Source organism: Lampetra fluviatilis, chromosome 35 (genome assembly GCF_964198595.1).
Source record: "Lampetra fluviatilis chromosome 35, kcLamFluv1.1, whole genome shotgun sequence".
Lineage (NCBI taxonomy): Eukaryota > Metazoa > Chordata > Hyperoartia > Petromyzontiformes > Petromyzontidae > Lampetra > Lampetra fluviatilis.
This window is the reverse complement of record NC_136309.1, coordinates 11,581,122-11,596,809: the sequence shown is the minus strand read 5'-3', so window position 1 is coordinate 11,596,809 and position 15,688 is coordinate 11,581,122. Positions and strand designations below refer to the sequence as shown.

At 49.4% G+C, this 15,688-nt stretch overlaps 1 protein-coding gene across 6 annotated transcripts in view; it reads left to right on the top strand.

Annotated features, from left to right (window-relative positions):
* The window catches only part of RAB11FIP4 (RAB11 family interacting protein 4), an 83,247-nt gene that overhangs the window by 49,361 nt on the left and 18,198 nt on the right, over positions 1-15,688 (top strand). The window lies entirely within an intron of this gene.

The following is a 15,688-nucleotide window of genomic DNA, read 5'->3' as shown; positions in this document are numbered from 1 at the left end:
CTTGTGTGTGTGTCTCATCTCAACCCTGTGTGTGTCTCATCTCTACCCTGTGTGCATCTCATCTCTACCCTGTGTGCATCTCATTTCTGCCCTGTGTGCATCTCATCTCTACCCTGTGTGTGTCTCATCTCTACCCTGTGTGTGTCTCATCTCTACCCTGTGTGTATCTCATCTCTACCCTGTGTGCATCTCATCTCTACCCTGTGTGCATCTCATCTCTGCCCTGTGTGCATCTCATCTCTACCCTGTTTGTGTCTCATCTCTACCCTGTGTGTGTCTCATCTCTACCCTGTGTGCATCTCATCTCTACCCTGTGTGCATCTCATCTCTACCCTGTGTGTGTCTCATCTCTACCCTGTGTGCATCTCATCTCTACCCTGTGACTATCTCATCTCTACGCTGTGTGTGTCTCATCTCTACCCTGTGTGCGTTTCATCTCTACCCTGTGTGTGTCTCATCTCTACCCTGTGTGTGTCTCATCTCTACCCTGTGTGCGTTTCATCTCTACCCTGTGTGTGTCTCATCTCTACCCTGTGTGCGTTTCATCTCTACCCTGTGTGTGTCTCATCTCTACCCTGTGTGTGTCTCATCTCTACCCTGTGTGCGTTTCATCTCTACCCTGTGTGTGTCTCATCTCTACCCTGTGTGTGTCTCATCTCTACCTTGTGTGTGTCTCATCTCTACCCTGTGTGTCTCATCTCTACCCTGTGTGCATCTCATCTCTACCCTGTGTGCATCTCATCTCTACCCTGTGTGTGTCTCATCTCTACCCTGTGTGTGTCTCATCTCTACCCTGTGTGCGTTTCATCTCTACCCTGTGTGCGTCTCATCTCTACCCTGTGTGTGTCTCATCTCTACCCTGTGTGTATCTCATATCTACCCTGTGTGCGTCTCATCTCTACCCTGTGTGTGTCTCATCTCTACCCTGTGTGTCTCATTTCTACCCTGTGTGTGTCTCATCTCTACCCTGTGTGTATCTCATCTCTACCCTGTGTGTATCTCATCTCTACCCTGTGTGTGTCTCATCTCTACCCTGTGTGCATCTCATCTCTGCCCTGTGTGCATCTCATCTTTACCCTGTGTGTGTCTCATCTCTACCCTGTGTGTGTCTCATCTCTACCCTGTGTGTGTCTCATCTCTACCCTGTGTGCATCTCATCTCTACCCTGTGTGTGTCTCATCTCTACCTTGTGTGTGTGTCTCATCTCAACCCTGTGTGTGTCTCATCTCTACCCTGTGTGTGTCTCATCTCTACCCTGTGTGTGTCTCATCTCTACCCTGTGTGTGTCTCATCTCTACCCTGTGTGTATCTCATCTCTACCCTGTGTGTATCTCATCTCTACCCTGTGTGTGTCTCATCACTACCCTGTGTGCATCTCATCTCTGCCCTGTGTGCATCTCATCTTTACCCTGTGTGTGTCTCATCTCTACCCTGTGTGTGTCTCATCTCTACCCTGTGTGTGTCTCATCTCTACCCTGTGTGCATCTCATCTCTACCCTGTGTGTGTCTCATCTCTACCTTGTGTGTGTGTCTCATCTCAACCCTGTGTGTGTCTCATCTCTACCCTGTGTGCATCTCATCTTTACCCTGTGTGCATCTCATCTCTACCCTGTGTGCATCTCATCTCTGCCCTGTGTGCATCTCATCTCTACCCTGTGTGTGTCTCATCTCTACCTTTTGTGCATCTCATCTCTACCCTGTGTGTGTCTCATCTCTACCCTGTGTGTGTCTCATCTCTACCCTGTGTGCATCTCATCTCTACCCTGTGTGTATCTCATCTCTACCCTGTGTGTGTCTCATCTCTACCCTGTGTGCATCTCATCTCTACCCTGTGACTATCTCATCTCTACGCTGTGTGTGTCTCATCTCTACCCTGTGTGTGTCTCATCTCTACCCTGTGTGTGTCTCATCTCTACCCTGTGTGCGTTTCATCTCTACCCTGTGTGTGTCTCATCTCTACCCTGTGTGTGTCTCATCTCTACCCTGTGTGCGTTTCATCTCTACCCTGTGTGTGTCTCATCTCTACCCTGTGTGTGTCTCATCTCTACCCTGTGTGCGTTTCATCTCTACCCTGTGTGTGTCTCATCTCTACCCTGTGGGTGTCTCATCTCTACCCTGTGTGTGTCTCATCTCTACCCTGTGTGTCTCATCTCTACCCTGTGTGCATCTCATCTCTACCCTGTGTGCATCTCATCTCTACCCTGTGTGCATCTCATCTCTGCCCTGTGTGCATCTCATCTCTACCCTGTGTGCATCTCATCTCTACCCTGTGTGTGTCTCATCTCTACCCTGTGTGTGTCTCATCTCTACCCTGTGTGCATCTCATCTCTGCCCTGTGTGTGTCTCATCTCTACCCTGTGTGCATCTCATCTCTACGCTGTGTGCATCTCATCTCTACCCTGTGTGCATCTCATCTCTACCCTGTGTGCATCTCATCTCTACCCTGTGTGCATCTCATCTCTGCCCTGTGTGCATCTCATCTCTACCCTGTGTGTGTCTCATCTCTACCCTGTGTGTGTCTCATCTCTACCCTGTGTGCATCTCATCTCTACCCTGTGTGCATCTCATCTCTACCCTGTGTGCATCTCATCTCTGCCCTGTGTGCATCTCATCTCTACCCTGTGTGTGTCTCATCTCTACCCTGTGTGAGTCTCATCTCTGCCCTGTGTGCATCTCATCTTTACCCTGTGTGTGTCTCATCTCTACCCTGTGTGTGTCTCATCTCTACCCTGTGTGCATCTCATCTCTGCCCTGTGTGCATCTCATTTCTACCCTGTGTGTGTCTCATTTCTACCCTGTGTGCATCTCATCTCTACCCTGTGTGTGTCTCATCTCTACCCTGTGTGTCTCATCTCAACCCTGTGTGCGTCTCATCTCTACCCTGTGTGCATCTCATCTCTGCCCTGTGTGCATCTCATCTCTACCCTGTGTGTGTCTCATCTCTACCCTGTGTGTGTCTCATCTCTACCCTGTGACTATCTCATCTCTACCCTGTGTGTGTCTCATCTCTACCCTGTGTGTGTCTCATCTCTACCCTGTGTGTATCTCATCTCTACCCTGTGTGCATCTCATCTCTACCCTGTGTGTGTCTCATCTCTACCCTGTGACTATCTCATCTCTACCCTGTGTGTGTCTCATCTCTACCCTGTGTGCATCTCATCTCTGCCCTGTGTGTGTCTCATCTCTACCCTGTGTGCATCTCATCTCTACCCTGTGTGTGTCTCATCTCTACCTTGTGTGTGTGTCTCATCTCAACCCTGTGTGTGTCTCATCTCTACCCTGTGTGCATCTCATCTCTACCCTGTGTGCATCTCATCTCTGCCCTGTGTGCATCTCATCTCTACCCTGTGTGTGTCTCATCTCTACCCTGTGTGTGTCTCATCTCTACCCTGTGTGTATCTCATATCTACCCTGTGTGCATCTCATCTCTACCCTGTGTGTATCTCATCTCTGCCCTGTGTGCATCTCATCTCTACCCTGTTTGTGTCTCATCTCTACCCTGTGTGTGTCTCATCTCTACCCTGTGTGCATCTCATCTCTACCCTGTGTGCATCTCATCTCTACCCTGTGTGTGTCTCATCTCTACCCTGTGTGCATCTCATCTCTACCCTGTGACTATCTCATCTCTACGCTGTGTGTGTCTCATCTCTACCCTGTGTGTGTCTCAACTCTACCCTGTGTGCGTTTCATCTCTACCCTGTGTGTGTCTCATCTCTACCCTGTGTGTGTCTCATCTCTACCCTGTGTGCGTTTCATCTCTACCCTGTGTGTCTCATCTCTACCCTGTGTGTGTCTCATCTCTACCCTGTGTGCGTTTCATCTCTACCCTGTGTGTGTCTCATCTCTACCCTGTGTGTGTCTCATCTCTACCCTGTGTGTGTCTCATCTCTACCCTGTGTGTCTCATCTCTACCCTGTGTGCATCTCATCTCTACCCTGTGTGCATCTCATCTCTACCCTGTGTGTGTCTCATCTCTACCCTGTGTGTGTCTCATCTCTACCCTGTGTGCATCTCATCTCTACCCTGTGTTCATCTCATCTCTACCCTGTGTGCATCTCATCTCTACCCTGTGTGCATCTCATCTCTGCCCTGTGTGCATCTCATCTCTACCCTGTGTGTGTCTCATCTCTACCCTGTGTGTGTCTCATCTCTACCCTGTGTGCATCTCATCTCTACCCTGTGTGCATCTCATCTCTACCCTGTGTGCATCTCATCTCTGCCCTGTGTGCATCTCATCTCTACCCTGTGTGTGTCTCATCTCTACCCTGTGTGCGTCTCATCTCTGCCCTGTGTGCATCTCATCTTTACCCTGTGTGTGTCTCATCTCTACCCTGTGTGTGTCTCATCTCTACCCTGTGTGCATCTCATCTCTGCCCTGTGTGCATCTCATTTCTACCCTGTGTGTGTCTCATTTCTACCCTGTGTGCATCTCATCTCTACCCTGTGTGTGTCTCATCTCTACCCTGTGTGTCTCATCTCAACCCTGTGTGCGTCTCATCTCTACCCTGTGTGCATCTCATCTCTGCCCTGTGTGCATCTCATCTCTACCCTGTGTGTGTCTCATCTCTACCCTGTGTGTGTCTCATCTCTACCCTGTGACTATCTCATCTCTACCCTGTGTGTGTCTCATCTCTACCCTGTGTGTGTCTCATCTCTACCCTGTGTGTATCTCATCTCTACCCTGTGTGCATCTCATCTCTACCCTGTGTGTGTCTCATCTCTACCCTGTGACTATCTCATCTCTACCCTGTGTGTGTCTCATCTCTACCCTGTGTGCATCTCATCTCTGCCCTGTGTGTGTCTCATCTCTACCCTGTGTGCATCTCATCTCTACCCTGTGTGTGTCTCATCTCTACCTTGTGTGTGTGTCTCATCTCAACCCTGTGTGTGTCTCATCTCTACCCTGTGTGCATCTCATCTCTACCCTGTGTGCATCTCATCTCTGCCCTGTGTGCATCTCATCTCTACCCTGTGTGTGTCTCATCTCTACCCTGTGTGTGTCTCATCTCTACCCTGTGTGTATCTCATCTCTACCCTGTGTGCATCTCATCTCTACCCTGTGTGCATCTCATCTCTGCCCTGTGTGCATCTCATCTCTACCCTGTTTGTGTCTCATCTCTACCCTGTGTGTGTCTCATCTCTACCCTGTGTGCATCTCATCTCTACCCTGTGTGCATCTCATCTCTACCCTGTGTGTGTCTCATCTCTACCCTGTGTGCATCTCATCTCTACCCTGTGACTATCTCATCTCTACGCTGTGTGTGTCTCATCTCTACCCTGTGTGTGTCTCATCTCTACCCTGTGTGCGTTTCATCTCTACCCTGTGTGTGTCTCATCTCTACCCTGTGTGTGTCTCATCTCTACCCTGTGTGCGTTTCATCTCTACCCTGTGTGTCTCATCTCTACCCTGTGTGTGTCTCATCTCTACCCTGTGTGCGTTTCATCTCTACCCTGTGTGTGTCTCATCTCTACCCTGTGTGTGTCTCATCTCTACCCTGTGTGTGTCTCATCTCTACCCTGTGTGTCTCATCTCTACCCTGTGTGCATTTCATCTCTACCCTGTGTGCATCTCATCTCTACCCTGTGTGTGTCTCATCTCTACCCTGTGTGTGTCTCATCTCTACCCTGTGTGCATCTCATCTCTGCCCTGTGTGTGTCTCATCTCTACCCTGTGTGCATCTCATCTCTACGCTGTGTGCATCTCATCTCTACCCTGTGTGCATCTCATCTCTACCCTGTGTGCATCTCATCTCTACCCTGTGTGCATCTCATCTCTGCCCTGTGTGCATCTCATCTTTACCCTGTGTGTGTCTCATCTCTACCCTGTGTGTGTCTCATCTCTACCCTGTGTGCATCTCATCTCTGCCCTGTGTGCATCTCATTTCTACCCTGTGTGTGTCTCATTTCTACCCTGTGTGCATCTCATCTCTACCCTGTGTGTGTCTCATCTCTACCCTGTGTGTCTCATCTCAACCCTGTGTGCGTCTCATCTCTACCCTGTGTGCATCTCATCTCTGCCCTGTGTGCATCTCATCTCTACCCTGTGTGTGTCTCATCTCTACCCTGTGTGTGTCTCATCTCTACCCTGTGACTATCTCATCTCTACCCTGTGTGTGTCTCATCTCTACCCTGTGTGTGTCTCATCTCTACCCTGTGTGTATCTCATCTCTACCCTGTGTGCATCTCATCTCTACCCTGTGTGTGTCTCATCTCTACCCTGTGACTATCTCATCTCTACCCTGTGTGTGTCTCATCTCTACCCTGTGTGCATCTCATCTCTGCCCTGTGTGTGTCTCATCTCTACCCTGTGTGCATCTCATCTCTACCCTGTGTGTGTCTCATCTCTACCTTGTGTGTGTGTCTCATCTCAACCCTGTGTGTGTCTCATCTCTACCCTGTGTGCATCTCATCTCTACCCTGTGTGCATCTCATCTCTGCCCTGTGTGCATCTCATCTCTACCCTGTGTGTGTCTCATCTCTACCCTGTGTGTGTCTCATCTCTACCCTGTGTGTATCTCATCTCTACCCTGTGTGCATCTCATCTCTACCCTGTGTGCATCTCATCTCTGCCCTGTGTGCATCTCATCTCTACCCTGTTTGTGTCTCATCTCTACCCTGTGTGTGTCTCATCTCTACCCTGTGTGCATCTCATCTCTACCCTGTGTGCATCTCATCTCTACCCTGTGTGTGTCTCATCTCTACCCTGTGTGCATCTCATCTCTACCCTGTGACTATCTCATCTCTACGCTGTGTGTGTCTCATCTCTACCCTGTGTGTGTCTCATCTCTACCCTGTGTGCGTTTCATCTCTACCCTGTGTGTGTCTCATCTCTACCCTGTGTGTGTCTCATCTCTACCCTGTGTGCGTTTCATCTCTACCCTGTGTGTCTCATCTCTACCCTGTGTGTGTCTCATCTCTACCCTGTGTGCGTTTCATCTCTACCCTGTGTGTGTCTCATCTCTACCCTGTGTGTGTCTCATCTCTACCCTGTGTGTGTCTCATCTCTACCCTGTGTGTCTCATCTCTACCCTGTGTGCATTTCATCTCTACCCTGTGTGCATCTCATCTCTACCCTGTGTGTGTCTCATCTCTACCCTGTGTGTGTCTCATCTCTACCCTGTGTGCATCTCATCTCTGCCCTGTGTGTGTCTCATCTCTACCCTGTGTGCATCTCATCTCTACGCTGTGTGCATCTCATCTCTACCCTGTGTGCATCTCATCTCTACCCTGTGTGCATCTCATCTCTACCCTGTGTGCATCTCATCTCTGCCCTGTGTGCATCTCATCTCTACCCTGTGTGTCTCATCTCTACCCTGTGTGTGTCTCATCTCTACCCTGTGTGCATCTCATCTCTACCCTGTGTGCATCTCATCTCTACCCTGTGTGCATCTCATCTCTGCCCTGTGTGCATCTCATCTCTACCCTGTGTGTGTCTCATCTCTACCCTGTGTGCGTCTCATCTCTGCCCTGTGTGTGTCTCATCTCTACCCTGTGTGTGTCTCATCTCTACCCTGTGTGTCTCATCTCAACCCTGTGTGCGTCTCATCTCTACCCTGTGTGCATCTCATCTCTGCCCTGTGTGCATCTCATCTCTACCCTGTGTGTGTCTCATCTCTACCCTGTGTGTGTCTCATCTCTACCCTGTGACTATATCATCTCTACCCTGTGTGTGTCTCATCTCTACCCTGTGTGTGTCTCATCTCTACCCTGTGTGTGTCTCATCTCTACCCTGTGTGTGTCTCATCTCTACCCTGTGTGTGTCTCATCTCTACCCTGTGACTATCTCATCTCTACCCTGTGTGCATCTCATCTCTACCCTGTGTGTGTCTCATCTCTACCCTGTGACTATCTCATCTCTACCCTGTGTGTGTCTCATCTCTACCCTGTGTGTGTCTCATTTCTACCCTGTGTGTGTCTCATCTCTACCCTGTGTGTCTCATCTCTACCCTGTGTGTGTCTCATCTCTACCCTGTGTGTGTCTCATCTCTACCCTGTGTGTATCTCATCTCTACCCTGTGTGTGTCTCATCTCTACCCTGTGTGTGTCTCATCTCTACCCTGTGTGTATCTCATCTCTACCCTGTGTGCATCTCATCTCTACCCTGCGTGTAACTCATCTTTACCCTGCGTGTATCTCATCTCTACCCAGTGTGTAACTTATCTGTACTCTGTGTGTATCTCATCTCTACCCTGTGTGTATCTCATCTCTACCCTGCGTGTAACTCATCTGTACTCTGTGTGTATCTCATCTGTACTCTGCGTATGTCATCTCTACCCTGTGCATGCCACGCGAGTCATAATTAGGCAACTTTGTCAGGGGTCGATGTCGCTAACGGCGAGACCGATGTGTGTTTTTTTGACTCGGCGCAGTGCATCGATTCCTTTCGCGTCCCCCTTGGGGCGCATTCCTGCCTCCCATCTTTTTAATTTGTCCACCGAGCCGTGGAAACGCGTACACTCCCCGCGCTCGTCGTCGCGACGTCGATTCGCGGGTCGGGTGAAGCGAGGCCTCCCAGTCGATTGTCCGGCAGTGGGGGCCTTGGCGTTGATGAATGAACTTTAATGCACCCCAAGGGCGGTTTTCGTCCGCTGTGGGGATGGAGCGGTAGAGGGCAGCTCCTGTGCAGGGAGCTTGTCTCGCACCTCGATTCCTCGAGCACCGTCGCTCAAGGCACTCGACAAAGCTTCCAGGAGCGGTGACTCGGAATGGAACAGTGTAGATAGCAGGGGCGGTGCTATCAGGATTGAGACATGAGTGACACCGGGATTGACGAATGAGTGACAGCGGTGACCGAGGGGCACTTGGGGATCACAGAAGGGGTAGGGGAGGGACGGGAAGGAGTGGAGGGGGTGAGGGGAGGGAAGAAAATGGGGAACAGAGAAGAGGTGAGGCTTTGAGAGAGGAATGGAAGGAGGTTGATGAGGGGGTTTGCTTCATATACAGGGGCAGTGTTGAGTCTCTGGGCAGTGCTGAGTCTCTGGGCAGTGTTGAGTCTCTGGGCAGTGTTGAGTCTATGGGCAGTGCTGAGTTTATAGGAGGCAGTGTTGAGTCTACAGGCAGTGTTGAGACTACAGGCAGTGTTGAGACTACAGGCAGTGCTGAGTTTACGGGCAGTGCTGAGTCTACGGGCAGCGTTGAGTGAGTCTACGGGCAGTGTTGAGTTTACTGGCAGAGATGAGTCTACGGATTGCGTCTATGGGCAGTGCTGATTCTACGGGCAGTGTTGAGTCTACGGGCAGTGTTGAGTCTATGGATTGAGTATATGGGCAGTGCTGATTCTACGGGAAGTGTTGAGTCTACGGGCAGTGTTGAGTTTACGGGCAGTGCTGAGTCTACGGGCAGTGCTGAGTTTACGGGCAGTGCTGATTCTACGTGCAGTGCTGAGTCTGCGGGCAGTGCTGAGTCTACGTGCAGTGCTGAGTCTACGGGCAGTGCTGAGTCTACGGGCAGTGCTGAGTCTACGGAGAGTGCTGAGTCTACGGGCAGTGCTGAGTCTACGAGCAGTGCTGAGTCTATGGGCAGTGCTGAGTCTACGGGCAGTGCTGAGTCTACGGGCAGTGTTGAGTCTACGGGCAGTGTTGAGTCTACGGATTGAGTATATGGGCAGTGCTGATTCTACGGGAAGTGTTGAGTCTACGGGCAGTGTTGAGTTTACGGGCAGTGCTGAGTCTACGGGCAGTGCTGAGTCTACGGGCAGTGCTGAGTCTACGGGCAGTGCTGATTCTACGTGCAGTGCTGAGTCTGCGGGCAGTGCTGAGTCTACGTGCAGTGCTGAGTCTACGGGCAGTGCTGAGTCTACAGGCAGTGCTGAGTCTACGGGCAGTGCTGAGTCTACGGGCAGTGCTGAGTCTACGGGCAGTGTTGAGTCTATGGGCAGTGCTGAGTCTATGGGCAGTTTTGCTCAATGTGCGGGGGAAGTTGATTCCAGTAGAGGGGTGCAAGGAGGGGGAAGGATCATAAACAGAATTGAGCACTGGGAGAGGAGGGACACATTATTTGGGTTTTTCGGTAAAGCCACATAGATAGAGAAATAATAAAACATTAAAATATCACGATGTTTCGATCGCAACACAAGCAATCGTCATCAGGTGAAAAATATAGCGGGAGAGCTGCTGAGGCAGGAAGAAATATAGTGGGATAGTTCCTGAAGCAGGATGTTATATAGGTTTGAGATGGGTGTAGCCCAAGGGTAAGTGGGACTACGAAGCTGTGGAGGTGGCCATTGTATTGTGAGAGATTAGCATGTCAATGTAAGAGATCCACCGCAACGGTGGCTGTGTTAGTGAGACATTTAGCCTCTTAATGTATCTCAGAGAGTCGGAATTAACTGCTAAAATCTGCAGGTAGGATGGAAACATCACAGCCAGTTATGACTTAAACTGGTTAATAACGTCCTTCCAATCATTACTCAGTTTATACCCATCTTCTAGGTTAAAATTGTGTCTGTGTTTATATATTTGGATGGCTTAATTAACGAATCTTTGTTGATAGCCAGTGGCTTTGCAGAGTACCTTCGTCTTGGAAAAATCTATTTTGTGTGTGCCCACAGCATTAAAACAATGATCAGCCACGGCCAAGGTATTGGTCCTACCGTGTTTCAAATCTACCTTATGTTCACGAACACGGCCTGAGACATGTCGCGTAGTTTCCCCAATGTAACTACTGCCGCAGACACAGCTTAGTTTGTAGACACCGGGGGTATTGCATGTCAGGGATCACATCTTTCACAGATGGGATCAGATCACGAATTATATGTACTGTGTTGAATCTAACCTGGATCTTGTGTTTGCTCATGATTTGGGAAATATTTTTGGTGACCCCTGCTATGTATGGCAAGGTGATGGTTTTGATTGGGTCCTGAGATGGTTCTTTCCCAACGGTTGGGTGATAGCTTTACGGATTCTGTAGTCCGAATATCCATTCGTCTTGAGGGCTTGGTGCACGTGTTCCAGTTCACTGGCTAGGTGGTGATGGTCGGAAATACAACGAGCTCTATGGTGTAGAGTTTTGATGAGGGAATTCTTCTGGGTTGGATGGTGGTGGGAGTCAGGTTTTAGGTCGGCATCCGTATCGGTGGCTTTCCTGTAGACAGTGTTCCATTGAGCCATCTGGTTTCTTTTAGATTAAAACATCCAAGAATGGTAACTTGCCATCCTTTCCTACCTCCATGGTGAATTTGATGGCTGGGTGTATGGAATTGATGTGGTTGAAGAATTGGCCTAGCGCTGGTAGGCCATGTGGCCAGATGACGAACGTGTCATACGTATCTCTTCCACAAGGAAGGACGTAGGGTGGATGCCTGGATGGCATCTGTCTCAAATTTTTCCATGAAAACATCACTATCCAGGACTGGATAGCAGCCAGACAGGAGGGGATATGAGAGCAATGGTCCAGGGGTAAATGAAGGAAAGGAGAAGAATATTTGGGTATCATTAGTCAAGAAATTCAGAGGAATGCAGAAAAAGGAGATAATAGATTCAAGAGGCGAAATATCAAAGGGAGAAAAGAAAGGGGCCCATAACCGAACCGTGCGGAACACCGACCCTAGGGGAGGGAGGGGATACGAAGTGACTGAAGGAGACTGAGGATGTGCGAGAAGTAAGGTGAGATTTGAGCCAGGATAGGGGGTGTTGCCAGAGATTCCGAGGTCAGAAAGAAGAGTGGGTGATCAACAACATCAAAGGCAGAGGAGAGGTCAAGAAAATTCAGATTTATTCTTGCATCGCGGCACCGTGAGGGGAGGGTGTCAGCTTTGGGGAGGCCTTCATCCAGCAGTAGATTGACCACGGCCTATTAATTGTTTTGTTAAATGCTGCACACACGCCGTGCAGAGCAAGAGGCAATCATCCACACGGCACGACCTGTACATGTTTCTGCCTCTTGCCCTGATGTGTCGTATTTCCCGGTGCCACTGAACCCTCACGCTTGAACTGGAGAGCTGTTAACCCACGTCAGGTGTTCACAGTGATTTCAAAATCAATGTCAATGAGCTGGAGTTAATTTTGCCATACGGTGTCAGCAGACATTATTCTGAATCTGGCCAAGGTGGCGAGATGTTAACTACCTCGCCTGGCATGCAGGAGGTCCTGGGTTTGATCCCGACCCTGACGCCTGTATTTTTCGAGTTTGTGGTGTCTCCCACCCCGTGGTCGCGTGGATTTTTGTCAGGGTCCTCCGGTTTTCCCCTCCACATTTAGAGACGTAAGTTTACAGTCTTTGGCTGCTATACGTTTCCACGGGATAAGCGACTTCGTTCAGCTATCATTTGTGGCCAAGTCGCATCTGAATAAGGGCCATATAGCTCAGTGGGCCTTACTTGGTAAAATATTTTTTTTTTATAATTAGTTAAAGAGAGTCACCTGGCTGGGTGGTGGAAAGTTGTGAGTTGAAATCCCATTCGGGGTCAACTCATCCTTTCCTCTCTCCACGGTGGTTAAAATAAGTACTGCTTTGCGGGGAAGTGAATTTCCTAGATGTCAACAGAAAGATTCACACTTGCCATAGGAAGCAGTAACTAATCAGCAGAACCAATTGGCTTTGTCGGTTGATAGTGGGTTAGCGACACATTTATATTTATGCGATCTAACCCAAAAAAAACTAAACCTTGATTCTGAATTTGTCATAGGAATGTGGAATTTCTCCATTTCTGCACGAGATGAGCACCAATCGACGTTCCGGTGTGAGGGAAGCTGCTTTGGGTAATTGTCTCGCTCAGCTGCTACCGACAGTGGCCTCGGACAAAAACCTCGGACCAGCGTCCGATGGGGGTTCTGTACGGGTCAGTTTAACACGTAGTCGTAGTAGTCGTAGGCTTTCCCGACCAATATTATTCATAATAATGTTTTTTTGGGTTAGATGGCGTAAATAAAAATGTGTCGTTAAATCCAGTGACCACCCGACACAGCCAATGAGTAAGGTTTGTCACGTCAACAAAACGTGTACAATGAGTTACCACTTCAGCACCATGGTGTGTTGGAGACTAAACTCACAACGAATATAACAACTCAACTACCGTGAGTTTTCGCTGGTGATTACAACAAGCAGCTTCATCAGGCGATTTTGCCAGAGTTGGCGAATCGTACGATGACTTATTTAAACAGAGTGACCGAGCAGTCTCTTAACAGCATTCTCACCTGGACGGAATCTGTCTCCTTAAACTTCGGGGATGCGTGCATTTTAACTCCTGTTCCAAGACGGGGCATATTACAGGGTGGGTGTCTTGTTCACTGCTGAATCTCAGAACACGTGAGTAGTTAGTGTTAATGTTATTTTAGAGAAGCATAGTGCCGCTGTTTGTACTCACCGCAGAGAACTTTAGAGACACGCCCGCAACTTTGACAGCTGGCACCAAACTGTGCCACATGCCCTCCAGCATCGCCTTGTACTTCCGATTCCATTCCGATGTATGTCATCAGAACAGAATCGATGATGTATGTCTACGTACACATAAGTCATCGGAACGGGATCTGAAGAAAAACTGATAACGTACACGTCGCACGCGTCCTACGTCATCGAAATGGGAAAGGGTTAATCCTGTCCGTGAGCAGGGTAGCGTTTTCTGAAGGACGTTTACATTGTATGTCCATCCTATCCCATTTGTTGCAAAGAATGTATATTTTAATAAATGGCATTACACCAAAATAAGTTAAAGAATCAGGTTTATTTGATATAATCGGGCGGGAACTCAAGAGACCAGGATTTGTCTTATTTACACGATCAACCTGGGGCATTCGTCTGCCAGCATGGGGGGAAGATGATTGCTCTGTAGAATCCCAATTGTGATCATTTGGCAAATTTATTTACCCTGACAGCCGGCACACGACGTCCTTCTCTTGCAGATGACGTCGGGAGATCTTGAACATCCACCGTGATGCGGATGTCACGTGCCATCACGGCATTATACGTTGCGATAATTACCAGGGCGGCTGTTGAATTCTAACCGTGAGCCTCTGCATGAAGCGGCGAATGCATTACCGCCGATTCCACGTCACCGCTGGTGCGACGTCACCGCTCTTAATAGCAAAATAATAGCAAAGTGAAGTGGAATGGCGGTGTGTGTTTTACATGCGGTGCTTACCACGGTATCCCGAGCTAATGACCCACTCGTGTCGGACGCAAATGTCTCAAATTCCGTGGCGTCGCCGCGGTGACCGATGAGGGCCCGGGCGCGATCTCGCCGCCGGTGTTGAAACGGATTGAGTGCGGTCCGCCGGAAATTAACCCCGTCGTGTTAATTCATAGAAGAGGACTAATATGAAGAGGCTTGCTAATGTACAATTGGGGAAGTCCAGTCCTTTTCGGTCACTCGGCTGTCAAATGTTGGTCTTGCTCTGCGCGTGCGAGTGTGGTGGATATTCGACTGTCGCGGTCGCCGCGTGTCATTTGCACATCTCGCCGCGCCAGCCCATTGTGTGCAAATTGTAATAATTTTGTGCTCTCGCCGTAGCGTTGGGGGATTTCATTCTCCAGCCCCGTTGCGCTCGCCACTTAATTTCGGTGCTGCCGACTGCCAGCCGCGTTAATGAATTTGCTTGTAATTTTTAGAAAATTCTAAATGTGAGGCAGAGAAGCGCGTCATAATAAGAGGGGGGATTTTGAGGACACAGGCTGCCTGTCATCGGTTCCCCACTTACCACCGGCCAGCAGACTTGGACGATTTATTCAGGAATCTGAGCAGGTTCACGTCATGAGTTGGGTCCAAAAGAAATATTAAAAATTGCATCGCAGCGATCTCCTGGTTTTGCCTCCAACCCCTTCCACCAAAAACTGCACGATGCTCTTTTATTTCGAGCTCACATTATAATCCAGACTTAGGCTTTTCAGATAAAAAAAGATCCCCTAAAAGCCACGCGGTAATAATCTTACGTCGAACGGATTATTACCGATGAATAGATAGCATGCGCACGACTGCACTGAGCCATGATTTCGCGTGAACATGAAACGAGCGGTGACGGTCGCTCCACGGTGGATGCACGAGTCGAACTGCGAGAGGTCGTGATGTCGAGTCGGGAATGTTTACACGCTCTCGCCTCGGTGCTCGCTCTCCTGGATCTGCCTTCCCCCACCCATCCGTGCTGTTGACTCCCCGCCCCTGTTATAATTCTAGGCTCAAGCCTTCCGCTCCTCCTGCCTATGACTGATGGTGTTTTTCTGTCTATGTATGTATGGTCAACTTCTTTCGCACCATACGTAGCCAACCGCGTTAATCAGAGGTGCGGGGGAAGGACAATAAGCTAAACACACGAAACCATTCTAAAGAAATTAGTTTTCAATCTATGAAATTAAGACGCTCCCTGTTTCTGTACGGTGTCTGGAGATGCGGTCACATTGAGTTGCTACGTACATTCGAATTGAATTATGGTGACACTTTATTGACCATCCTAAGCCAGTGGGGAGGTTCACTCTTTCCTCTCGCAGGGGTCACTGGAAGGGCTCTCTTCCTGTGACCTTTATTTCCACACTAGGGGGGGGGACAATCCCACAATGACCAACTGTAGAATACAAATTTGGCCAAATTAGGTGTGAAGTCATTTGTGAATGGACAGAACCAATCAACTCGGCACACTCGAGGAGTCAGTTTCATTGAATCGCTAGGGCTGGATTCGAACCCAGGCTCTCAGCGGTGCTGGCTCAGCGTCGACGAACTCTGAGCCACTCAGCCACCACTGCATGGCAGTTACACCGGCGC